This window comes from Gymnoscopelus microlampas, assembly GCF_963454915.1.
Source record: "Gymnoscopelus microlampas genome assembly, chromosome: 12".
Classification (NCBI taxonomy): domain Eukaryota; kingdom Metazoa; phylum Chordata; class Actinopteri; order Myctophiformes; family Myctophidae; genus Gymnoscopelus; species Gymnoscopelus microlampas.
In genome coordinates this window covers 22,504,624-22,531,456 of record NC_139949.1, presented here as the reverse complement: position 1 = coordinate 22,531,456, position 26,833 = coordinate 22,504,624, and the positions used below count along the sequence as shown (strand labels likewise).

Sequence of the window (26,833 nt, the reverse complement as noted above, 5' to 3'; positions counted from 1 at the left end):
AAACATTTCATAGATTTCATAGATAGCGTCATAGACTTTTTTGGCAGCACTATCATCAGTGTTGTGTAAAGTAATGTTTTTATCTGTTTTGTTGACTTGATTGATCAATAGGGTGGATTCATGCTAATGTGTATTTTCAGACATTTGACTACGTAAACCCTCGATACTAAGTAAACATGACCATTGGCTCTGTACTTGGTCTGCTCTTTTTTCCCTCTACACCAAACCCCTTTGCTGAAAATAGCTGATCTACAAACTCACAACGCCTCGCAGCGCGAGGAGTTGTGAGCTTGTAGATCTGCTATTTTTGGTAAAGGGATGCTAGGGTTCAAGTGGTTAATGTAAAAAAGAAAAAAAAATCCTATCACACAAAGATGTGGCAGCCCCCCTGCAGTGACTCTGAGGACCCCCTGTTGAAGACCCCTAAAGCTGACTTCTACAGTCATCACTGCACCGACACTGTCAAGTGTTGGCATCTCACCTCAGCAGGATTCTGCTCAGCGCATGTCATCACTTGCAAAATGTCAATAAACACATTATGAATGTGTTTCGTCTCCCAGGGGGGAGTGGGTCATGTCAACAGTCCTATTGGTTTTGTTACAGCACTCACAGTCACCAATCATTGATATACAGCAGTATAGTAAGACCTTCATTGATCCACACATTTCTAGAAATGAGAGCGGTAGAAAATGTAATAACGCTTTCTAATTACCAGATGTTTATTTATCACAATATCGGATTGATACACTTTATTGTTTTCTATATACAGTAGGTGAGGAGAACTTATAGGGTTCACAAATTAAGTTTGGTATGATTTTCTAGCCTTGACATTAAACCTAAATTAATTATCTCATGATGAGTTAATTACTATTAATGTCAAAGTAAGCATTTGTTACTCTTGAGACTGAGAGTTAATGGAACACTGATTAGCCACACTAATGTCACATAATGTTGCTTTTTTATCTCATCCAGTGACTGTTTTGACAAAGACCCCGGCTGTGTTGCCATGCCATTATCAGCGTTGAGGTTATTGTGTAAGCGTCTTGTTAATCATGGCTATAATTGTCTTCCAGACAGTCAAGAGCACCAGTAAGACCTTCAGGTGTTACCAGTGTGATACAACGATAATTGCTTGTTAGAAACGTTTCATTTTTCAAAACAATTCCAAGTCATGTATATTTCTGCTAAAATGGTGCATTTGCCACTGTATTATTCTGCCAACATTAAGGTGCAGGTTAAGGTGCAATTCCCCAAACTTTTGTTCATGTTCTGTTACTATTGAGTAACGATGATTTAGTTGCTTGTAAACAGGGAACCATTGGCAATGAGACATTGGTCTCAATAGGGTTTCCCTGTAAGATAATTTAAAAAGGTAAAGGTAAAAAGACAAAAAATGAGAAGACTTGTCTGCTATAAGGTGCGGTTCATGTTATGGTTAAGCTATCCTGTTGGGGCACTGGACTACATTAGTTCACAAATATGATAAATACAATCATATCTTTAAAGGATGCTTTAAAGATATCGTTTGTATTTATCATATTTGTGATCTCTTTCATTTCATTTTTACTGTCAGATATAATTTCGGTGTAAATATTATTTCAGGTAATGTAGTTTTCTCTGAAGCACTAGCATCTTTATCTGCGGAACACGTCCCAGAGAAAGTGACAAATAAATCCCTCTTGACTCTCATGATTATTTAACTTTTGTAGTTCAATGTGTGTGTGTGTGTGTGTGTGTGTGTGTGTGTGTGTGTGTGTGTGTGTGTGTGTGTGTGTGTGTGTGTGTGTGTGTGTGTGTGTGTGTGTGTGTGTGTGTGTGTGTGTGTGCGTCCGTGCGTCCGTGCGTCCGTGCGTGCGTGTGTGCATTTGATGTGTGCACACACAGATATTAAAGGAAATGCATTTGGCAGCAAAGCATGATATGATTTGCTGCCAATGCTGCTCTGTGCTAATATATTATACTGTATTAGCACATTGAAAATGTTCTACTGATGCTCTAGTCCAGTAGTTCTGGACCCCCATCCTGACAAGCACTTGGAATTGTATAGTTGAGGCATTACACAGATAAATATAGCGAAAATAGCAGATCTAAGCTCTTGCAAGGCGTTGTGAGCTTGTAGATCTGCTATTTCCAATTTTTTCTTATATTATTTGACAATTTGGCCAATGTTTGACTAGTTTTTACAGTGGGCCTATAGTTTGTTGATTACCTTTGATGCAGTAATGGTCTTTTTTCTTTTTTTTCTTTCATTCTTTCTTTTTGAGGTGTTAAAAGGGTCTTAAAAGTTCTTAAATTCACTGTCATCTGAGGACCCCCCTGGACGGACACACGGACGGACGGACAGGGGGCAAAACATACTCTCGCCATGCCTTTCGGCCTGGCGGAGACAACAATGCTTTGTACAATAGATGGTGTGAACTTATCATTAACCACATGAACCCTTGCGCCCTCTACTGGGCATGTTGATGAATTGAATACATAGGACCACAATGGAAACATAAGTCCCCAGGACTTTTTTGTGTTATCCTCCTTTTAGCCTAAATGTGTGACTGTACCTCGTGCTGTTTATATTTCTGACCAATTATTAAATCAATCAAAAACAACATTTACAGCTTGGCTACCAATATAAAGAAAACAAGTGCATCTGTGTCTGTCTGTGTCCTTTTGTGTGTGTGTGTGTGTGTGTGTGTGTGTGTGTGTGTGTGTGTGTGTGTGTGTGCGCACTAGGGTTTGTGTTGTATATGGGTTTGTGTGCGCGCACTAGGGTTTGTGTTGTATATGTGTTTGTGTGCGCGCACTAGGGTTTCAGACCGTAGAAGCATGTGCAGTAGCGTTTTAAATGCGGAAGTCGTGCAATCCCAGACTGCACGATAGCAGCTTCACTGTTCTACCGCGGTTCTGGGGGCTTGGTTCAGAGTATGGGAAGCCATATGGGTGACCCCTCATTGGCTGGTCTTTAGCCAATAGGGAGAAAAGGGAGAAAGTGAGAAAGTGAGACTAGTTGCAGGGTCTGTTTATTGACAGCTTGTTGCCAAGCTGTAAAAACCATTCAGTGAAAATTGCATATTGCATATCGACGCATTAGGAGCTTGTGGATCTGCTATTTTTGGCAAAGACATTTGGTGTAAACAGAAAAATAACGGTGAAACTCAGGTCCGTTCTACTAAGACTAGAGGGTAACCGTCTTCCATCCCGACATCTCGCCACTCCGACTAGTGGCTTCCGCGTGCGGTTAGGGTTAGGGTGAGGGTTAGGTATAGGGTTCGTTAACGTCGGAAAGGCGACATGTCGGAAAGGCGCCATGTAACCAGACTAGAGAGGGTTTAAGTGGTTCATGGCCTCTGTGAGTCACAGCCATGCAAAAGCAAAGGCATAAAGCATGTTGAAAGAAGACAAACTCATTGTCCCCAATACAACCATATTGATCATGTCATTCTTTTTTTCCCGACTGGAGTATTGAACAATGCAGTGGGACCATTGATTCATGCTACAGTCTACTATGAATACGAATGGCAGGTTTAAACTATAATCAACCATTTTGACCTGTATTGAAGACCTTGACTGAATAGCGCCAGTTTGATGAAATGATAAACAAGTTTTTACTCTTAAAGACAATCGGCAGCATTTGATTTTGGTTACTTAAATAAACACTATATTCTTTGTAAACTGCGTCTCCCCTGTATTTTTGTTGTGTTCCCTGGTTCCCCTAGGCCAGGGTCATAACAAAATGGGGGCTCGTCCGGTCGTCTGCGAGAGGTCCCGGGTTCAAATCCCGGACGAGCCCCCATTTGTCTGTGCAGTTTACAAAGAATATAGTGTTTATTTAAGTAACCAAAATGAACAAATAATCATAAATGAACAGATGAGGTGTGGAAATCAGTAAAGTCAGTAGTGTAATGCGTGTATGCATGAGTGGATTGTGTAGTGTGTGTGAGTGTTGAATGTGTGAACATAAATGTGGGAGAAAGAGGTGTAGCTGGGTTGAGGAGCAAAAGCAAATGAACTGAAGGAGAGAAAGAGGACTGGGGAGGCAGGCTTTTATAGGGCGTCGACACCCGGGCCCAGGTGCACGCCAATCTGGCTGATTGCCAACATATCTCACTGCTCCCCAAGTCCTAGGAACCAATGAGAAACAGAAATGAATACAACGCAACCATAACCATATACAACCTAAGAGTGACCTATAACATACTACTATAATAGCATACAGGGAACCGTCACACTCTATAGGCTGATTTTGTAGTTTTGTTTTCCATGGTCAAGTTAAAAATGACAGCAGGGTGAAAACTATATATATAAGAGCGACCTCATAATACACAGTGACGTTAGCAACGCCGCTGCAGCTAATGAAATGAACAATATGTGAGATAGATTTAGGTGTGCCTGCCATTGTGCCTTAACAATACAAGACATAAATAGGTAGATGCCTCATTGGCCTGTGCAGCCGCACATCAATAACACCACCCCCATAGTTGAGTTGTATAGAAGTACCTGTGAAAAGCATAAAAAGTCGCTTCGCGCCGCGTTTCGAGCTTGTAGATCTGCTACTTTTGCTACTTTTGAAGTTGAATCCTGAAAAGTAACAGTTTTGGACATATGAGGTTTCCACCCGACAGAGACGAATCAGTCGATGGTGTTTTTATATGAAAATCCTTTTTTTTTATTCAACTAAGTATCTTTGTATCATAACTACATGTCGGACATTTCTAACAAAACAAACTGCGTGAAAATCATTTGAGAATTCAGCGTATATGGCGCATCGCTTCCATGAACCGCAGCGGCCGATGAGATATCTACGTTTATATATCTATATACTATTTACTACCGTCTATGCTTTGCACATTGGCCCACCCAAACATTGTGAAAGTGGCCGATCTACAAGCTCACAACGCCCCACAGAGCTTATAGTTTGGCTATTTTCACAATATTTATCTGTGGAACCGAGTCAAACTAAATATAATGCTGCATACAATTCCAAATGCTTGTCAGGGTTGTGGGGTCCCCAGTTCAAATATGATTATGTTGGGGGGTCGTGGCCTGAATGGTTTGGGAACCCTCTATCACACCCTATTGCTGCTGCATTGCTTAGTTACCTGTCATGGTTTTAATCTGCCGCAGTTTTTAACCAGAAACTTGAAAACAAACCACAAAATCAGCCTTGGGATTTCATGCCCCTTATAAGAAAATAATGACCTCATGTTCTGTTTTTAGATGAAACCTATGTTAAACATATAGTGGAAATTCTGTCATTAATTCCAATTTAGTGCACGGATGCCAGCCAGTAGGCGCTCACTTTCCTCACGACCAGGCTCTGGTGTCTAATGAGGTAAGTCTATTTGATGTTTTTCTATCCTTCAGAGGATTTTCACTGAGGGAATGGCTTTTAATTAAGTATTCGCCATCCATTTACTGACACATGTTTAGCAAATGGACTTTCTTCTCCCAAACATCTGTGTTCAAGGGATTAATGGCAGGGGAGAGAGCATTTGTTGGCAACTGGAATGAAAAGAGGACTTTCTTACAAATGAAAGAGCGGATTGATGAGCGCCACACATAACAACTTAACTGTTACCTAAAGTGACTGGCAAAGCATGAGGACGGCACACCAGCGGTGGAAAAAAGTACCCACATTAAGTAAAAGTGTCAATACCGCACTGTAGAAATACTCTGTTACAAGCAAAAGTCCGGAATTCAAAATGTTAAAGTGTTGGTATCATAATGTACTTTTTGAGTACCAAAAGTAGAAAGTTCTCATTATGCAGAATGCAGAAGTTTTCAAAATGTATACAAATCTTTTGAAAATAGCAGATCTACAAGCTCACACATGTGTTGCATCGCGACACATTTGAGCTTGTAGATCGGCTATTTTCAAATGGCCAAAATGTATATAGGGCTGAAGTGGTTAATGTATGTTTTGTGATAATAATCAAAATCTACAAAGTAACTAGTTTTCAAAGTTTTCAAATAATGGTAGTGGAGTAAAAGTATAATATTTGCCTCTGAGATGTAGTGGAGTAGAAATAAACGTACTGAATTTTGGAAAAACTCCAGTAAAGTAAAAAATAAATAAATAAATTACACTTAAGTACAGTACTTGAGTAAATGTACTATACACCACTGCTGCACACTGTGAAATTCTGATAAGACTTCAGAATTAACCCTAACCCTGTTCACAAATGTTACATTTGTACACTTTAAGACTTAGCAAATGGATAAAACACACACACACACACACACACACACACACACACACACACACACACACACACACACACACACACACACACACACACACACACACGCCCGCCAAGACCCATCTCTTCTCCAGTGACAAGGACTCATTAGTTAAAATACTCATTAGTTTGAAATAAGCTAATTAAAAGGAAAGTGATGGGGAAAAAGAAAACGCCTATGTATTGTTAAGGTAAGCACTTGTGTATAATTAGCCTCGTCTGACAGATGTAGACAGCCCGCTAAGTTGAAAAGGCTCAATTATTATAAAGCACACGATCAAAACCAGGAGGAAAAAGCAAATCATTTGCAGTATAACGAAGGCATAAATAAATGATTGGCGTGTTGCCAATGCCAGAGGGAGGAGAAGGTTACAGCGTGTTTGGTCCACAAGTTGGAGCCCTTCTGGGCCGTAGCGATGAAATGTCACTGCTTGATTTCCCCTTGGTCCAAAGTCTGTCTGCCCTCGACCCTTTATTAATCACTAGAAGAAGCAAATATCATAGGCCAATAAATTCCTGAAGTCTGGAGAGGGAATTGGTTTGAAAAGTCGTGGCTTTTGTATGGATATAATTCACAAGAACGTGGGCAACTTCTGCCATAGCAACTCTGCATACATAATTCCGAGGCTCTTGTTATCGTGGTAATACTCAGATTTTTATTTTATTTTTGTATTATTAAGAAGGCACATGGATTCAACAATGCAGAGGATATAGTGGTATCACTGCTTTCAGATATTAGTGTATTCACTGTAATTTAGACACCAGATATCAACAATAGCTCCCAGTGCTGGAGATCTCATCATGTTCTTGTTGACATTTCTCTTCTTTGACAACTTTTTGAGATTTTTAAAATATATTCTTTATATTATATTTTTCAATCCCGCGCCACAAACAAAGTCTATTATTATTATTGTCCCAGCAGCTTCACTGATCTGCAGATACAGTGCGGCACCCAAAAGCGTAATTTGTAGTGTACTGCAAGTCATATTTCGTTTCCATATCCCATCTATAGTTTATATTGCTTGTGCTTTCATGGAAGTCCATACAAATTGCAAGTCCACAGGGGGAACAAACTTCCTGTAAGAATCTAACTCTAGAGGCTGTGGATGTCAAACTGTTGATAATACAGTCTCCACTATCTGTATCACATGCATATCTGTAATCACTTCAACTGAGGATAAAGGGTGACACAGGATAACATTCCGAAAAAAATGTAAACTTCAATGGTAAAGTACTGTGTGGTTGTCGTTCATCGACACGTATTAATGTGTATCATTTATTTTTCACAGGATTCCTTAAGAAGACCTTATCTGGTCGAAACGTCGTTGTGTTTCATTTAATTGTTTGCATCGTGGCTACGGGAAAGTGCAGCCTTTTTCTTCATTTTAAGTCTACTGACCATGATACTAACAAGATACTGACCATGACACTGACCATGCTACTGACCATGATATTGACATGATACTGATACAATACTGACCATGATACTGACACAATACTGACATGATACTGACCATGATACTGACCATGATACTGACATGATACCGACATGATACTGACCATGATACTGACACAATACTGACATGATACTGATGATACTGACCATGATACTGACATGATACTGACATGATACCGACATGATACTGACCATGATACTGACACAATACTGACCATGATACTGACATGATACTGATGATACTGACCATGATACTGACATGATACTGACCATGATACTGTCACGATACTGACATGATACTGACCATGATACTGACCATAATACTGCCATGATACTGACCATGATACTGCCATGATACTGATGATACTGACATGATACTGATGATACTGACCATGATACTGACATGATACTGATGATACTGACCATGATACTGACATGATACTGACCATGATACTGACCATGATACTGACCATGATACTGACATGATACTGACACGATACTGACCATGATACTGACCATGATCTCGCTTCAGGTGCCGGGGTGGCCAGAAACGCCACTGGCGACGCATTGTGAGCTTGTAGATCGTCTATTTCCTCCACTTAAGAACATATGGGGCGGCAGTGGCTCAGGCCAGGGGTAGAGTGGCCGGGTAGAGTGAACTGGAAAACCGCAAGGTTCCCAGTTCGATCCCGGGCTGGGGCGCTCCCCTAGAGTTAGTGTCGAAATGTCCTTGAGCAAGACGCTGAACCCCTAATTGCTCCCGATGAGCAGGTTGGTGCCTTTCATCAACCTTGCCTTGCATTGTTTCCTCCGCCATCGGTGTATGAATGTGTGTGTGAATGGGTTAATGGCACAATCAATGTAAAGCGCTTTGGATAAAAGCGCTATATAAATGCACCATTTACCATATATAATGACAAGCCTTGAATATGGACACCAGGTTGAAAAGTGGTTAAGCAGAAGAAGTTACTACTCAAGCAATGTTTGACACAGAGCATCTGTGGATGTGTGCGAGGATGTCTGTGATCTCACCTACAGATCTGAATCCCAGACACGGACCATCTGTGTCTGACAAAGATCGTCTGTGGAGGCGCAACGGCTCATTATGGCTCAAGTTGCAAGTTGGGCTGGCTTTGTGAACAGAAGCAGAAAACTCACTGGTACTACACTACTAGAGAAGTAGGCGGCTGCTGTGTTGAGAATTTAAAATGGGCCATTCTCCGTGAAAGTTGGAGTTCATTTCACTTCTTCTTTCTTTACTTGAACAAATCAATCAAAAAAAGTTGTTGCATCAACTTGTATTGAGGTAAACTGCAGATTTCTTTAATCAAGACATGGTGTTGGCACACATTTCTTTATGTACAATGATGTACATTCACAACAGAAATCCCAAAATGTATGGCAGGATTGTCAAACACAACAGCGATGAGATTCATTTTTTATTATACAATAAGGTGAGCCAAATACAGTTGTAAGTGCTTAGTTATGACAGTACATCAACCCATGCTATTCAGTTATATTCAGCTTTACAACATGAGTAGCCATGTATTGTACCCATTTGTGCTTTCATCGTATAGCGTTTGATTCCTCATTAACAGCCTTCCTGTATCATTAAAGGTGACATAATGGGGCATAGTCTCTTACTGTATTTGCATCGTGCATTGATTGCCTATTTGATTGTTCCTGGCTTTTCTACCATGAGTTTATAGTTTACTTGTCAGATAAAGGACAAATTGAAACAGCCCAATGAACCTCCCAATCATATCAGATAGGCCTATCTTCATTTTGTTGAGCAGCACTGGAATTGCTTATTATCATAAGGCAGGCATTTGCTCACCGATCCTTATTCTTAGGCCGGTAGTCCAATTGTTAGACTTCAAACGGATGACAGCATCTCGTTTCTAGTACGTCTAGTCGTTCATAAGCTCACTCAAAACAGTGTGCATGAAACGTCACGGTAAGATATGGGAATATCAGTTTGAGAAAAGTCGCTTTTACTGTATGTTCACCCCTCGTCATTCAGTAGTCAAATCACAGTACACAAAATGCTGGGTTTACAGAGCTCCAGTGTAAACAACACGATATCAGCTAAGTATAGAAATGAGAAACTGCTCTGGCAGCTGGAGGATGGTTGCCAGAGATACAGTGTACGCACGCACACACACACACACACACACACACACACACACACACACACACACACACACACACACACACACACACACACACACACACCTGCACGCACACGTGCACACACACACACACACACACACACACACACACACACACACACACACACACACACACACACACACACACACACACACACACACACACACACACACACAAGCTGCAAGTGTCTCACATTAAATGGGAAAAGTACAGATCTTGCCACCCTTGCTGTATACACTCATAAACATTTAGAAAGAAAATCCCTTCATTGGGGATGACTGAAAACGATGCCGCAAGGAGATGTGGGGGAGTGTACAAAAGCGTTAGAACGTTGACCTTGCGTGTGTAAACACACGACGAGATACACATCCACGGTTTCATCATGCATTCATCTGTGATCTCGGAGTTCATAATGAACCTTCACAAGGGCATACACCACAGGGCAGAATTTGTATACAGAGTCCCCCCGCCCCCTCCCCCCAAAAAACAACCCAAAATAAAAGTCCATAGCCTTCAAAAGAAGAAAACAAAGTACAGCACATTTTATAAATGGGATCACAACTTCAAATCCAGCTCCGGTTAGAGGTTGCCAAGGTGTGTTCAGCACAAATCTTACAGGTACCTTGTGACATCTAACGGTTGCTGTATAGTGCCAACTCCCATCCCTTTCCCCGCTTGAAGGGATCATCAGTCATCTCGCAATCTTTTCATGGGTACACAAATGGTTGCTGTCAGTTTTTTTCCGCAATACCCGTTGTGCTTGAAATGCTAACAGGGCAGCCGAGCACACCCCTCGATTCCTCAAACACGAAACAAAAAGCTATGTTAAGAAGTTTTATATTCACATGCCCATAACTTTGCACCTCGGAAATGCACGTGTCAAGGCAGACTGCGAACTGAAACAGAATGGACCGACAGCGTCCAATGGCCGTTTACACCGATGTTTTACGCCGTGCGAGTCGATAAAGCAGGAGAATGATTGTCATGATTTGTATTTTCTTTTCACGGTGGCAATCATGAGAATGATGTGGCGTTTTGCTTCCATTTGTTTCATCAGGACTCACTGTGTCGTTCTCCCACGCCAGCCAAAAAGCAGGTTCATCGTGAAGTGGCGAAAAAAGTTCCCATCAACAAACCACTGAAAGGACACCAGCGGGAACACTGTACGAAAACACACCTCGAGTTTTGGTTTCCTTTTGAAAAACGTCCCTTGAATTCCCACTGGGCTCTGTTTCCCGATCTCTTCGCCCGACGTTTAGACGTGGGTCTGCATGCGTTTCTGCAGAGGCCTGGTGAGGTCTGAGTTCTGGGAGGAAGACTGGGAGTAGTGGGAGGAGGACGAGGCCGAGGTCTTGCTGTCCTTGTCGAACTGCACGTATCCGTCCTGCTTGCTGTAGCTGCTGACGCTGCTGTCGCACTGCGTGTCGATGAAGGAGCTCGAGTCGCTGAGCGAGCTCCTCTGGAACTCTCGCTCGCAGAGCTCGATGGAGCTGCTGCCCATGCCCAGCACGAAGCGCTGGCTGTAGTCGTACAGGCGGTTGGGGCCGGCGCCGAGCGTGTTGTAGATGTTGGTGAAGGACATGCCGGTGGGAACCCGGTGCTTGCCTATGGTCATGGTCCCGCTGGGAGGGCTGCGGACCACGTCGGGAGTCTGGCTGGCGGCCAGGGACATGGTCGGGGTGGTGTGGTGCTCGTTGAAGGTGTTGACGCTGTAGTAACCATTCGTGGGGTCCTGCAACGCGAAGCCAGAGGAATAAAAGCAAAGACAATATCGGCCGTGTTATTATTGGAGGAAGTGGCTCGGATGCAGATATTGTTGATGAAGAGAAGCTGCCCTCAAGAGCTCTGTTTGTTGTGCCTTGACAGTAAATAATTACACATTTAGTAATTACAAACTATGGTTTATATGAAGTGTAACAGATACAAACACCGGAGCCCTGAAGACATGGAAATGTAAAACAGAAACTGTGGGTTTCTCATCTATTTGCACATTTGCTTTCTCCCTCGAAGGTCAAAACCAAAGCTGTTCATTAAAATGGAATGATTAACATAGAAAAATAATAAGCCAATTTTTGCTACATGAAGAAAAAAAAAAACATAACAATGTATTGCTGCTGTCTCACTGAAATGTAATTTCTCTGTTTATTAAATGCCTCTGACATCCAAATGCGTCGTGGATTACATGATCTACCTTTATGCAGTTTCATGTAATTGTGTGCATTTTAATTTTTCATGAAATATTCATAGTTAAGACCCTTCTAGAAGCAATAGCACATCATCTGTAGTCATAATTTCATTCCTTGTCGAAATGTTATACCCCCAATTTAGTTGTGCAAAACATTAAAGAATGTTATTACTTATTTATGGGTTAGAGAGCCTGAAACGGCAACCTTTCCATCTGGTAAATAAGGCTTCCATTAGCGCCAAACCCATATGCAGGAAATTAGACGGCTTTGAGACGCACGCCTCCAGTTCTATGGGGAACAAACAATCTGCCTGTGAACATCCAATCACCAGTCCTTGATTCAATACCCATGTTTTTCTTTTAACTTTAATGCCGGCTTCTTAACCCATTCAGACCGGGAACGCATCTGTGCGTCATTTTCAGATTTCTTTGGGCTATTCAAAAATAGCAGATCTACAAGCTCATAGCGCTGCACCGAGTGCCGCACTACGAGCTTGTAGATCTGCTATTTTTGAATAGCCCAAAGAAATCTAAAGAATAACAAAATCTTTAAAAAAATCTAAAAATCTAAAAAATCTAAAAAAAAAATAAAGAAATAAAAAAATAACAAAATCTAAAAAAAAAACTAAAAAAAAATGACACACAGATGCGTCCCCGGTCTAAATGGCTTAAGTATAATAAACAGTGATTAGTGGGAGAGTTGTCTATTCATAGCTAACAATGGCAGCCAAACATAAATGGCTTCCTCATCAGAGGCTGAAAGCTGAAAGCTGCCCACTTCCACATCAGAGATTGCCTCCCTTTGACTGAATGAATAGTCAACAATGTCTGAAGCTGTAATTGCCATCACTCTTTAACTATAATTGCACCTCTATCATTCCTTGAGGAAAACTTTCAAAAAACAAAACAAGGTAAATCAACAAAACAGCAAAAAGCGAAACTAAAAGAAATGATTTCCTTTTTCATTATTTGATTATTCCACTTCAATAGTGTCATTTAATGCCTTGAATAAGTCTTAACATTTAACATCAGCTAAACTGCCATTTCCTTTGTGTCACTAGTTTACTAAATGCATGTTAACTTTAACTAAACATGTCAGTTACATTAAGCTTTCTGAAACTTGCCTTAAACTGTGGTATGTAAAACAAAACAAAAAACTGTGCAGTGTTTTGTACAGATTGAGACTGAGATTGAGAATCTAAAAAGCAACATGAAATGTGGCGTGAGAATGATAGACACAAATGATTCTGCCATTCATAATAAATATCCATAATGAGGAGAACTGGCATTGGTCCAAGTAAGAATGAGAGGCATTCAGATTCCTCTTGGGTTGAGATGTAAATACATTTAAGTAACCTCGTGACCTTAACAGAGTGCATCGATAACATTCAGAGGAATATGTGCCTGTGGGAATTTCTACATCTAAGGTGCGTTGGCCATTAAGTGTGACCCTGACCTGTGATGATAAGACACACGAGTCCGAGGCGGAGATTCTAATTGGTCTGAGCTAGATCCAGTGGTGAAAAGTAACTAAGAACATTCACTACTGTACTTAAGTATAATTTGGAGGTATTTTGTACTTCACTGGAGTATTTCCATTTTTCAGTACTTTTACTTCTACTCCACTACATCTCAGCCAAATGGGACGTTGTGTGTGAGCTTGTAGATTAGCTATTTTCGCCAACATATTTACATATTTGGTGTAGGGGGGGGGGATGGGGGATAAGAGGGCCTAGTACAGAGCTCTGAGGTACACCGGTCAGCTAAGTACACGAGAGTTGGTGTTTAAACTACAACGACCCTGAGGATGTGTAAGAGTGACTCTGGCTGAAGGATGGAGAGCTGCAAATGCCTTGGCATCAACTCAAAAATGCTTTGCGATGATACGCAGCAGAAAATCAATATCGTATTATGGATCACTATTAAGGAGAGATGTTTCATAAATAGGTAGACAGGCATGGAAGGATTCAGTTACTGAAGATCATATCCAGACTGTGATTGGGACCGGCTTTGGCTAGGCGTGGCAGCTCCAGCATGAAATGGCCCCTTTTTTTCTCACGGATGACAATGACAAACAGATTTATTACGTGTGTGGGGGGGGTGGGGGGGCTAAACAAAAAACTTTTCAAATTGACAGCTTGTTGATTAGAAAAATGAAAAAATAAAAATAGGATAGTGACAAGAATGATATAACCCATTTGAACTGGGAAAGTGTCATTTTTAGATTTCTTTGTCTATTCAAAAATAGCAGATCTACGAGCTCATAGTGTGGCACTCGGTGCCGCGCCTGTAGATCTGCTATTTTTGAAAAATCTTGAAAAATCTGTGCAAATATTATATATTTTTTTAAAGCGAACATTTTTAACTCAAATCTTTGCTTCTGGGGAATTCTACAAATATCTTCTAAATCCGAACAGTTTTCTGAAAAACCCATGTTGCTTTAATATCAGTGGTTCTCAAACCTTTTCATGTCAAGGACCACCCAAAATGATATGTATTTGGCCGCGGACCCCCATCTCAAAATATTATTGTTCCAGGGACCCCCCCCCCCCCCCCAGAAAGATTTGAGTTAAAAAAAAAATCTATATATATATTCAAATATTTCCGCTAAATATTTGAGCTTGTAAATCTGCTATTTTTTTGAATAGCCTAAGTAGAAAACAAGGATAACGTGGGTTACACAGTATGCGTTTCCCGGTTTGAATGGGATAAGAAAACAGGTGGTCCACAACCACACGAATAACAAACGGTGGGAATGCAGAATAGAATCTCTGAAAAACAACTCATCAGCCAGGGTCACGGCTGGGTGGAGCCAGTCTGGTAGCTAATAAACTGGGCCTGAATGTGTATCTCTGTGACAATGGAGACGTGACTCCCCCGTATATAGCTGGCTCTGGGTCCCTCTACAGCTGTATGGAATACATGGCTGAATAAATCACTACAATGAGGGCCCGAGCTTGATGATTTAAGCCACCTTTAAATCATCATCACGCTCCTGCTACAGAGCTGATAGAGAAGTACAGACATGAATAATTGTAATGGCTCTTTCGTCCCAACTACTTCCATTGTAATTACTGTCAAAAGGACATTAATAGGGAGAAACAACCATTTGTTTCTTCTGTTTTTATCAATCCAATGTGCAGGCCTCACACTGCGGTCCAAAGACAATCAAATTAGGGCTTTTTGTCATGTTCTCGCTTAACTATTTTATGTAACACTGACCCATTACTGATGATTTTAATATAAATCTGAGGTTAACAATACTCGCGTTCTCAAGGGCTTGTGCAACATTATTTGATCATTTACACGTGATCAGATTGCTGCTAAACATTGGGCTAATACGAGTGAAACCCTGCAGCTGTGAACTAATAAAGCAGCCCTAAATGACCAAAAAAACGCATCAATTTCCCACGTAAAGAATAGAATTACAATATGTGTGTTATAAATTATCGCTCCAATATTACATTCCCGTCTTGGATGTGTCATGGTCCTCAGAGAGGTTTCTGTGATGTGTTCTGTCAGCTCCGTTAGTCTTACAGTATGCAGTGTGTGCCTCTAGACGCTCCCACAAGGCTGCCATTCGTGCACACGGAGCCTGAAATGCATGCATTTCTTAGTGAACCAGATGCTGTCATGTGACGCTTCACTCTCGCAAATGACATCGAAAATGCGCGCTCTGAGTCTATTCTTCAGCATTTCCTTCTGTCCCCTCCTCTCCCCTCTCCTCCCCCTCCCTCTCTCCCCGCCCCTCTCCTCCCATCCCCTCCCCTCCCATCCCCTCCCCTCCCATCACATCCCATCACATCAAATCCCCTCCCTTCTCCCCCTACCCTCTCCTCCCCCCCCCCCCCCTCCCCATAGATGTGGGTATCCTCCCCCCCCCCCCACCACCACCCACCTTGATGTGCTGGAACTCCTTCTCCTCCTCCTGGAGCACCTCCAACTGCTTCAGCACGGGCTCCTGCTGGAACTCGCCACGATCAATCTGGATCACACAGCAAAACTTTAATCAGGGCTTTGGAAATGTAATAGTGTTTAGATTTTTTTTTTTTCCTCTGTTTTTTTTTGTTTTTGAAACAGTCTCTTGGGCTGGCAGTGTGTACTGCCAGAGAAAACACTTGGGGATAATGCTTTTCTTTCTCAAACGTCTGTGTGACGCGCGGATGACAGATACTCGCGACAGCGCGCCGCATTGCGTTCAATCACCATCATCTGCTTCATGGTGGCGTGCTCCTCCGTCTCGCGCGCCGCCGCCGCGCTGCTGCTGTGCTCCTTGTGCACGATCTCGACCCGGATGTCGTTCTTGGCGGCGGCCACCCCTTTGAGATCTACACGATACGGGGGAGAGAGAGAGAGAGGCGGGGCTCATTAGCAAGGTGTGACAGACACACGGGTATATACCTCCTCATAAACAGCACTAGAGCTTCAAAAGGCACTTGCTTTCTTCTGATCATACCACTGCTATAGGTATGATGACCCATATAAGTTATAAGTCATATGCTGGAAGCATATGAAATGAATAGTATTAGAATACATGACAAACATTTGCAGGAAAATGCTAGTCGCATACGTACAGGATTTTCTTACATGGTGCTGTATGCCTACAGTACTGTATGTGAACTGTGTCACTTTTGTTTTTGTATTGTTTTTAGATCACACACTTTTTTTTAACTAGATGTGGTATTTATTAACCAGATGAACCCTATCGTTCCTATTCTGGGCCTAACATTCAGCTATAATAGGTTAAAGACGGGGTGCCGTGATTTTCAGTGATCCCCCCCCCCCCCCTAAAACATAATCATCAGGTATTATGGTTATACTAGGAGGAAGATTTTTTTTTAAAAAGTGTACAGAAATTGTTATAATTATGTTTTTATGTGGACACGCCTCCAGTTCATTAAGTATACCTGGTTCTCACCTCCTCCACCACCTTCGCACCACCCACCTGTCCTAGTCCCTCCTCCTCCTCATGCCCACACCTGTTGTGTTATGATAATGAGGGGGAGGGTATGTTTTTACTATGTCACTAAAGCGCTGTTTCTCTATTGGCACGTTTGACCCTCAAGGTTTCAGCCTCCAGGTAGAAACTCAAAATAGTCAGAGAAGACATAAAACACCATAAAAACACCACCAGGGGGCTACATGAAGTTCTATCAACCTCATAGACACATGAAAGACAGAAAAAGTGCAAAACCATGGCACCACCTCTTTAACATTCAGCAAAATGTGCTGTAGATGGAAGAAAAAAACAGAGGTACCCCGGTCAACTAAGTATAATACTGTAGGGTTTAACCCATTAAAACCTGAAGCCGATTCTACAAATGTTTTCTAAATCTTAATAGTTTTCTGAAAATACGTAGTGGTTCTCAAACTTTTTCATGTCAAGGACTCCCAAAACGATATGTATTTGGCCACAGACCCAATTTCAAAATATTTTGTTCCAGGGACCCCCAGAAGCAAAGATTTGAGTTAAAAATGTTTGCTTTAAAAATATATGTATTCATAGATCTACAAGCTCATAGATCTACAAGCTCACTTCGTGCCGCGCTATGAGCTTGTAGATCTGCTATTTTTGAATAGCTAAAATATAAAAGGGTTAAAGTGGTTAAAATCTAAAATGACACAGATGCTTTCCCGGTGTTTAATGGATATGTTTTGAAGGAATGCTCACAACAAAGTACAATGCCCTGTAAACATTAGCTCATCCACTGGCAAGAACAAAAAGTTCCAAGAGGACAAGTTTCCCCGCCGCCAAAGTTGGCACGAAAAAGATGAATGAAGTCTTCATTTTTAATCTTTGGAAAATGGCCCATGGAAGAGGATGAGCACTTCAATGCTGTCTGGGGTGTAGCTGAAAGATTTAAATCTTCGCCAGCCTGCATCAGTCTTTAGTCTCTTTCACTAAACCTCATCGGATATGATCCGTAGCAACAACAGCAATCAATGGCAACAACCACTTAAACCCTACACTTTGTTGACAGGTGTCCCCCCCCCCCCCCCCCCCCGGGATCTGCACTTGGTCCCCTCCATTTTTCCCCCCTCTACGCCAAATATCTTTGCCGCAAATCGGGCTTGTGAGCTTGTAGATCCGCTATTTTCGGCCATTGTTTTCCTATATTCGCTAAATGCCCATTAAAGGGATGCTAGGGTTCAAGTGGTTAACCTAAAGCCTTATTTATAATTTGTCACACGGCGCGCTGCTAGCTTGGAAATCAGTTGGACGCATGTTGAACTGATTAACAAACAAGCAGTAATGTAACTACTACAGTACACTGCAACTACTACAGTAAGTGATGACACTTCTTTGTGGGTTCTTTATTTAGGTGTTGACACTATTGAAGTAAGATGATGTTAATGGTACCGTACAATATTTTACACATGCTGAAGCTTGTGCACACATTTAATGACATTTAATACTAAATAAGTACTTAAGTACAATTTTGTGGTATTTCCAATTTCCAATACTTTTACTTCTACTCCACTACATCTCAGAGGCAAATATTGCACTACATTCCACTACAATTATTTGTAAACTTTTAGTTACTGTACATTTTGAGTATTATTACAAAACATGCATTAATCACTTCAGCCCTAAATGCATTTCGGCCATTTGAAAATAGCCGATCTACAAGATCACAATGCGTCGTGATGCATTGTGAGCTTGTAGATCTGCTATTTTCAAATGGTTTTAAGACATCTGAAAACTTGAAATGGGACATTCTGCATAACGAGTACTTTTACTTTTGGTACTTTAAGTACATTTTGATGCCAATACTTTTGTACTTTTTACTGAAGTAAATTTTGAATTCCGGACTTTTACTTGTAACAGAGTATTTCTACATTGCAGCATTGATACTTTTACTTAAGTAAAGCAATTGAGTACTTTTTCCACCACTTCTTCCACCACTTACTTTCTGCTTTCAGATCTCTCTGTCGTGACAGGGACACAGGCAACGACGACATGACCAAATGGACATCCTCTGCAGTGAACGACAAAGACACAACAGTAAAGGTACAGTAGGAGCAAATAGTGAGTCATAGTTTCCCCCCCCTTATTTCCCATTTCTACTCAGACATTCTGCACTCAAAGCAACTAGAGACCAACAGTACATAGTAAAATACAGAGTGTTAATCTAACTCTGAAAAAATACACGTTTTTACACTTTCTGAGTTAAAATAGCACTCTGTATTTTGCTGTGTGCCTTCTATAGCAGAGTGAGAACAACCTTTATCTAAAAGGTCATGTCATGTAATTGGGTACCAAACAAATCATTCTGGATGAAAAAAAAAAGAAAAAAGATCACTTGGAAATCATTGCTGTCGGGTGGAAACCTTGAATGTCCAAAACCATTCCTTTTCTACATTATTTAAAAACAAAATGTAAATAGTGAAAGTAGACACGTTTTGAGCTTGTAGTTTGGTTGTTTTCACTACTTGCGTGCGACTCTCTTGTCTGACGAAGAATAGGGCATTAATTTACAAAAAAAAAACATTCAAAGTTGAAATATGGAGATACAAGGTTTCTGCCCGACAACAATGAAATAAGAAAGAGAGAAATGGAGAAAACTCAAGCTGGAAAGTTGGACTGAATAATTAGGAAGTTTGAGAGCCCTCTGTTTTGTTTTTTATATCTACAGTAAGCACAGCTCCACATTTTGACAAGAATCCTATTGAGACCTACTTTACAGCGCATACTCGAGGGCTTTCTTTTTGATTGAAAATGTCAGAAACAGACAATAAAAACTCGAGCCACAAATGTGAACGCGATTACAACTTTTTTTTCTCTCTTTTTTTTGCCTGTATAAAAGTTTTAATTAAATGAGAGCGTACTTCTCTGGAAGCGGGCACAGCAGTAAGCGCCTAAAGTCCCCATGAGGACGGTGAGTGCAAGGAAGGCCCCCACCGCCACACCGATGATGACAGCCAATCGTAGGGTCTCTGAAACAAAACAAGGACAGGTTTAGTTATTAAACCTGGAATTAAAAATGTACTTAAGTAAAAGTACAAAAGTATTGGTATCAAAATATACTTAAAGTACAAGTAAAAGTACTCATGCAGAATGTCCCATTTCACAAGTTTTCAAATGTATAAAATGTATGCTTTCTCATTTATGTTCAATGGAAACAACAGGCACACTGTAGCAGGAAAAACCATAGAGTTATAATAAATCTAGAGGGCGGCTTGCCCCGCCCCCAGCTATTAATTTCTATTAAAGTGCTCAGTGGCGTTTTGAAGCACCCTGAAGTAAGAAATATTGGTTCCATGGAACCAATATGGATCCATTCCATTGGTTCCATGAGTGGTGACGCGTCGTGAGCATGCGCACAAACGGGAGATGCACGCGCAGTAGCATTGTAAGTGCATTCTCAGATTTGACCACCAGGCTTGGCCGCTTCACTGTTCTACCGTCGTTCTGGGGGGCTTGGGAAAAACCCATGCAATGGATTGTGGGATTAACGGTACAGTGGAGCAGAGCCACGCCCCCCGGAACCACGGTAGAACGGTGAAGCGGCCGTCGCCTGGTGGTCAAATCTGGGATAGCAACTCTTGCGCATTCAATATGCTATACTGCGTGTGCTCATAACTCCATGGCCTCTATTGGCTCCGATATTGGTACTTCCGGCAGACTTCCGGGTGCTTTAAACGCCACTGAGCAACTTGAATGAATAACTGGGGGCGGGGCAGTCCGCCCTCTAGACATATTATAACTCTATGAGCAGAGCAGGTGATTAGAGTGTCACAAAGTAGAGAGAGTCTGTTGCAGACTACCCCTCGCAGGGGTCCTTGGGGAGGGGGGTGCCAGGGGGTCCCCAGCACAATTAGATAATATAGCATCACAATCATTTTAACGACTTGAACCATATTTTATACTTTAGCAGATATACAAGCTCATTGTAGAGCTGCTATTTTCTGAAAAACCGTGAACATTAAGTGCAAATCTTTCAATACATATATCTTTTTTTTACTCAAATCTTTTCTTCTGGAGGTCCCTGGCACAAAATATTTATGAGATGGGGGTCGGCAGCCAAATACATATCGATTTGACATGAAAAGGTTTGAGAACCACTGTTCTGGTGAATGTGACATGATGGGAACAATAGGCCTGTCACAATTATTATATGATCGCCCGATCGCAATTATCTGAGATAATCGCAGTCAAGTTTCCATAATCGTTTCCTTTCATCTGTATGAATTCAGCTGTTGAAAAAGCAAAACCGTTTACCTCCAGATTTTTACTTTTTGTGTTTTCTCATAAATTAACACCCCACTTGATCATACTACTGCGTGACACAAGAGTATCAAAAGTAGCAGATACGCGGCGTGAAGCGGCACGTTTCGAGCTTGTAGATCTGCTACTTTTACTGTTTTTGAATTTGAATCCAGTTTTGGACAAGGCTTCCACCCAACAGAGACGATATATTTATTTCAACCATGTCCAACGGTAGAGTAAATAGTAGATCTACAAGCTTACAACACGCAGCGATGTGACACGCTGGGACGCTCTGTGAGCTTGTAGATCGGCTATTTCCACTATTTTATTATTTTGAACTATTCTTTTTTTGAAAATATAAAATGATTAAATATATAGTATAGTAATATATAGTAGCCCATAGTACATTATTTCTGTGTATATTAAAGATGTTTGTCATATCTGCCCTGTGCAATTTTGGTTTATATGTTCCAATGTTCAATGCCAAGAAACATAATGAAATTGTTAAACGTCAACTAAAATTTCATGATCGACCTGTCAAACGCTGGTGTGAAATATACCCACAATTAATATCACCTTCAGCTGCCACTGTCAAACAAAAAGTTCCATTCTTCTGTTTTGTATGACAAGCTGTTTCTATTTTTAAACCCACCAGAAGCACTAACAATGTCTCTGAATGGGTACAGAGAAAACCCAAATAAAGCACAGTGAAGAGAGATGTTGCAGATTGTTGATGCTTCCAGGGGATTAGAGACATTTCAACACAGATTGCATTCTAGCGACACCGTGCTCACCAGAGACCAGTGGCGTGCACAGACATTTTGAGGGGCAGGTGCTCAAGTAAATTATACTTTTTTTGTTTACTTGGTCTGCTCTTTTTTCCCTCTACACCTATACCTCTTTGCCAAAAATAGCCGATCTACAAGCCCACAACGCCTCGCAGCGCGAGGCGTTGTGGGCTTGTAGATCTGCTATTTTTGGCTAAAGTTTTCCTCAGAAAAGGGATGCTAGGTTTCGAGTGGTTACGGTAAAAAGAAAAATCATATCACATAAAGATTTGGCGGACCCCCTGTAGTAACTCTGAGGACACCCTAGGTGTCCCGGACCCCCTGTTGAAGACCCCTGCTGTAAACTGGAAAAAAAAACACGTTTTTTTTCAAAAGGGCACTTCTGGTCAAGAGGGCAAAGGGCAGGTGCTCTAGCACCACCTAGAGTCTATCTGTGCACGTCCCTACCAGAGACAAACTATTGAGGGTGAAGGCGATTCGCTTCGCTTCCATGTATCTGCACCGTGAGTCTACTTCCAAGTGGTAGAAAGTAACTAAGTACAGTACATGTACTCAAGTACTGTGCTTAAGTACAATTTTGAGGTATTTTTAGCTTTACTTTGTAAAACATACACTAACCACTTCAGCCATGGCTATTTGAAAATAGCCGATCTGCAAGCTCACAACGCGCCACTTCTATTTTATAAATGTTTATACATTTGGAAAGTGAAATGGGATATTGTGCATAATGAGTACTTTTAGCTTTTGGTACTTTAAGTATATTTTGACGCCAATACTTTTGTACTTTTACTCAAGTCAATTTTGAATACCGTACTTTTACTTGTAACAGAGTATTTTTACATGCGGTATTGATACTTTTACTCAAGTAAAAAATGTGAGTACTCCTTCCTAGCCTGGCGTAGCTAGACTATATCACTGCGTGGATATGAGTCTGGTGCTTCCATGAGGAAGTTTTTTTTCCCAAGGGGCGGGATCAAAACAATGGCCCTCGACGCAATTGGTTAGACCTACAACCAACTACCAATTACAGTCGCCCATATTCGAATACTGGGCCCTGATTTGTTACACACGTCTTCTGGAACAGGAAATGGATTCTCTATGGAGCGGTGCCAGACCCAAATCGCAGAGTGCTTTTTTTTTTGGCACTCGCAGATTCGTCTGGTCCCAGGCTAACTCCTTCCACCACTGCTTCTAGCCAAAGCTTCTAACTCTAAAAGAGACTCTTGAAAAGGGAGGGCCAGCTAAATGTCCACACTTTCCATGATTTTCCTAATCTCTCTTGTGAGGATCCGTACAGTACAGTCTCTTGATGAATTGAATACAGAGGACCACAATGGAAACATGGCCTCAGGGCTGTTTGTGTTACCCTTTTAACATCATTGTATAATCGCATACCTTGTGCAAACTGTTAATCAATCAATCAATCAGTATTGTGAGGGTGTATTGCACGCACACACGCACGCACGCACGCACGCACGCGCCTGTCTTGGAATATCTTTAGCGAGCTCCATTGCGATACCAAGATTAGTCTCATAAGTCAGTCTCTCTAAATGATTCTCTCAACTAGATCCTGAGGACAATCTCACAGCTCTCATTGCTAAATCTGGGTGGAAAAACAAGTAAAGTTTATTAAAAACAAACTGCATTACAGAGCCAATCCAAAGTTTTTAGAGCGGTCCTACTGGGATAGTGACATGATTGTTCATGTCTCCAAAGCAGAAGGCGTAGGTTTGTTAGCGCAGTGATTCTCAAAGTGGAGTCCGGGGGGTCCCCAGCAAAATGAGTTAATACAGCATCACAATCATCCATTTATACGTTGGATATTAAAAATAGCAGATGTTAAAGCTCTGCTATTTTTTGAAAATCTATAATCTAAATAATCTTGCATTCATTTTTTTTTACATAAATCTTCTCTTCTGGGGGTCCCTTGCACAAAACATTTTCAGATGGGGGAGGGGGGGGGGGTCCGAGGCCAAATATATATATCAATTTGGGGGTCCTATTAAAGCTGTGCAAAGTGTGCTGCCACCTCAATCCCTTTGATCTCAGTTCACTTTGGGGCCAGCGCCTGCCTTCAAGAGGATTGTCAGATCTGCTTGTCTTTGATTCTGTTAGTAAGCGGCAACTACCTTCCATTTCAGAGTCCCCAGACTCTCCGATCATCTGGCAATGTGAGACTACTACAGGGGTCTTCAACAGGGGGTCCGGGACCCCTAGGGGGTCCTCAGACTTACTGCAAATCCGCCAAATCTTTGTGTGATAGGAACTTAAAAAAAAAAAATGACATTAACCCATTCAAACCGGGAATGCATCTCTGTCATTTTAGATTTCTTTGGCTATTCAAAAATAGCAGATATACAAGCTATGAGCTTGTAGATCGGCTATTTTTGAAAGATCTTGAAAATGTTTGCAAATCTTCGCAATCTATTTCGTTCCATGGGACCCCCAGAAGCAAAGATTTGAGTTACAAATGTCCGCTTTAAAAATATATATACATTCAAAGATTTGCGCACATTTTCAAGTTTTTTTTTCAAAAATAGCAGATCTACAAGCTCATAGCGCTGCACTCGGCGCCATGCTATGAGCTTGTAGATCTGCTATTTTTGAATAGCCAAAGAAATCGAAAATGACAGAGATGCGTTCCCGGATTGAATGGATTAACCACCTCAAAACCGAGCTTGCAGATCTGCTACATTCGATGCGTTTGTGTGACGCTGTAGTATGATCAAGTAGGGCGTAAAAAAACAAACGAAAAAACAACAAAGATAGAAAACGGGAAATAAGAGCTTTCTGTCCACCACTGCTGACGACGTAAAGCACAGACAGACAAAGCGAGTAGTTGCTCCTTTCCTCACCTTGTTCTTTGAGGCGGATGATCTCGGTGTCTGACCCGAAGCTGTTCCACGCCGTGCAGTTGTAGATGGTCTGGAAGTCGGCCGGGACGATGTTACTCATGGTCAGAGTGGAGATGACCCCCTCCTCTGTGCTGACCGTCTCCACCGTGTAGCGGCCGGACGTACCGGACTCCAGCACCGTCTCCTTCCATGACCACGCCTGAGGGAGGGAGGGAGGGGAGGGGCAACAGGTGGGGTTAAAGGTCAACATCGTTGCTGCCTGTCGGGCGGAAAAACCTCTTATCTCCGTATTTAAACTTTTTGGAGGGTTTTTTCTCGTAAATTAATGCCCTACTAAGGACACTAATTAAGGCCACTGTGGCCTCAGGGCATGCCATTTATTTTGAGGGGCACAAGGCCAAACTGAGGGGCAACAACGGCCATGGCCTTCGTGGCCTCCCTGAAACTCCTGCCCTGGTTGCCTCTATACTTTTTCCCTCTACAGCAAATCTATTTAAAGATTTTTTTTTGGGTGGCTTTTTTGGTGCAAAAGCAAATCTCTTTGTCAAGCAAGATTGGCAATTTTTGGCGAATGTTCCCTCCAGAATAGGGATGGTGGGGTTTACGGTGATTAAAAGAGAGAGAGAGACATACATAAGCCAACAATCGAAACAAGTCCCTGGGATTTTTGTGTGTTCTCCTTTTAGCCTTAATGTCTCACTGTGCCGTTTACATTTCTGACTAACAAGGCATTCAATCAATCACTCAATACTAAAATCCTCAGAGTTAATCTAACTCAGAGAGGCTACAAATGTAACCAAAAGGACACATAAAAGGATCCATTTGGTTGAATTTGTAGCTGTTCCATGCAGTGCAGTTGTAGATGGTTGAGAGCGACGAGTTCATCTTTGAATATCCTATGTAGTATAAAATAGGGTTTAGAGTGGTTCAACTGTTTTGCTGGGGTCCCCACTGGAACCCCCTCCTCAAGGACCAACCTGCCCGCCCCCCCGGACCCCCACTTTGAGAATGAACTGCACTGCATTCGGACCCGATATGTTCCGAACGCAGCGGCCGGGCCATGAATGAAGGGATAGAAAAAAAAAGGCAAGTGACTCACTATGCGGTCGGGCGGAGGGGTGCTACGGATGAAGCATTTGATCTGACCCTTCTCTCCATAGAGCGCCTGCTGGGTCTGGGTGCTGGAGATAGTGGGCGGACCTGTGGAGGAGGCACAAGAGAGAGAGAGAGAGAGAGAGAAAGACAGAGAGACACTCAATCACCACAATAAACCTCGGCCGTACATCACTCTGACGATCGCGGGGCGCATAGCATTATCTGGCCCACAAGGGACGACCGGTGGCAAGGGCAGAGGCTTGCTTGCTCGTATTACATTTACAGTAAAAAAAAAACCTGAGACGTTATTCATCGCGTGATTTTTAATTAGCTTTTTGCTGTTGGGGGTGAGAGGTTGTTTTTTTTCTTTCTGGCATGGGGGGAAAGGGAAAGGAAGCGCGTGTGATGTTTTTACGACAGAAGTCCTGGGAAAATGACGGCGTGGACAAAAGGAGAGGGAAGAAGAGAGGGTCGGGGGGGGGGGGGGGTGGAGGAATTCACTGGTGGTGAGATAAGAGGGTTTGAGAAGCGGTCATTGTGGTTGTTCCGAATCCGCTGCTGCTGGGGCTCATTGACTTTCTAAGAGAGAGAGTGTGTGTGACTGTCTCTGAGAGCGTACGAAATGGAACCAAATGGACCCTCACGGGTCCATTTGGTTCCATTTTGTACGCTCTCAAGAGTTCAAAGAACACTCGGGCGTTTCACAGTGCACACTTTGTATGAGATGAGAATCTTCTGGAAACGGCCCGACCTTTGGCCTCGGCCCCGGCTACGACAGATAATGACAAAGCCTTGTCGCTTTTAAAGGGTTCTCGCCAAAAGGAAGAACTTGCTGACC

At 42.0% G+C, this 26,833-nt stretch overlaps 1 pseudogene across 1 annotated transcript in view; it reads right to left on the bottom strand.

Annotated features, from left to right (window-relative positions):
• Nucleotides 1-11,116: 11,116 nt before the first annotated feature.
• The window catches only part of LOC311057267 (kin of IRRE-like protein 3), a 152,709-nt pseudogene continuing 136,992 nt past the window's right edge, over nt 11,117-26,833 (bottom strand). The window contains exons 10-16 of the transcript in view: nt 26,000-26,100; nt 24,901-25,099; nt 19,877-19,984; nt 18,958-19,026; nt 16,253-16,374; nt 15,945-16,031; nt 11,117-11,593 (exon numbers count right to left, since the gene is read on the bottom strand). The product of the transcript in view is annotated as a kin of IRRE-like protein 3 (transcript). The remainder of the gene's footprint in view (nt 11,594-15,944; nt 16,032-16,252; nt 16,375-18,957; nt 19,027-19,876; nt 19,985-24,900; nt 25,100-25,999; nt 26,101-26,833) is intronic.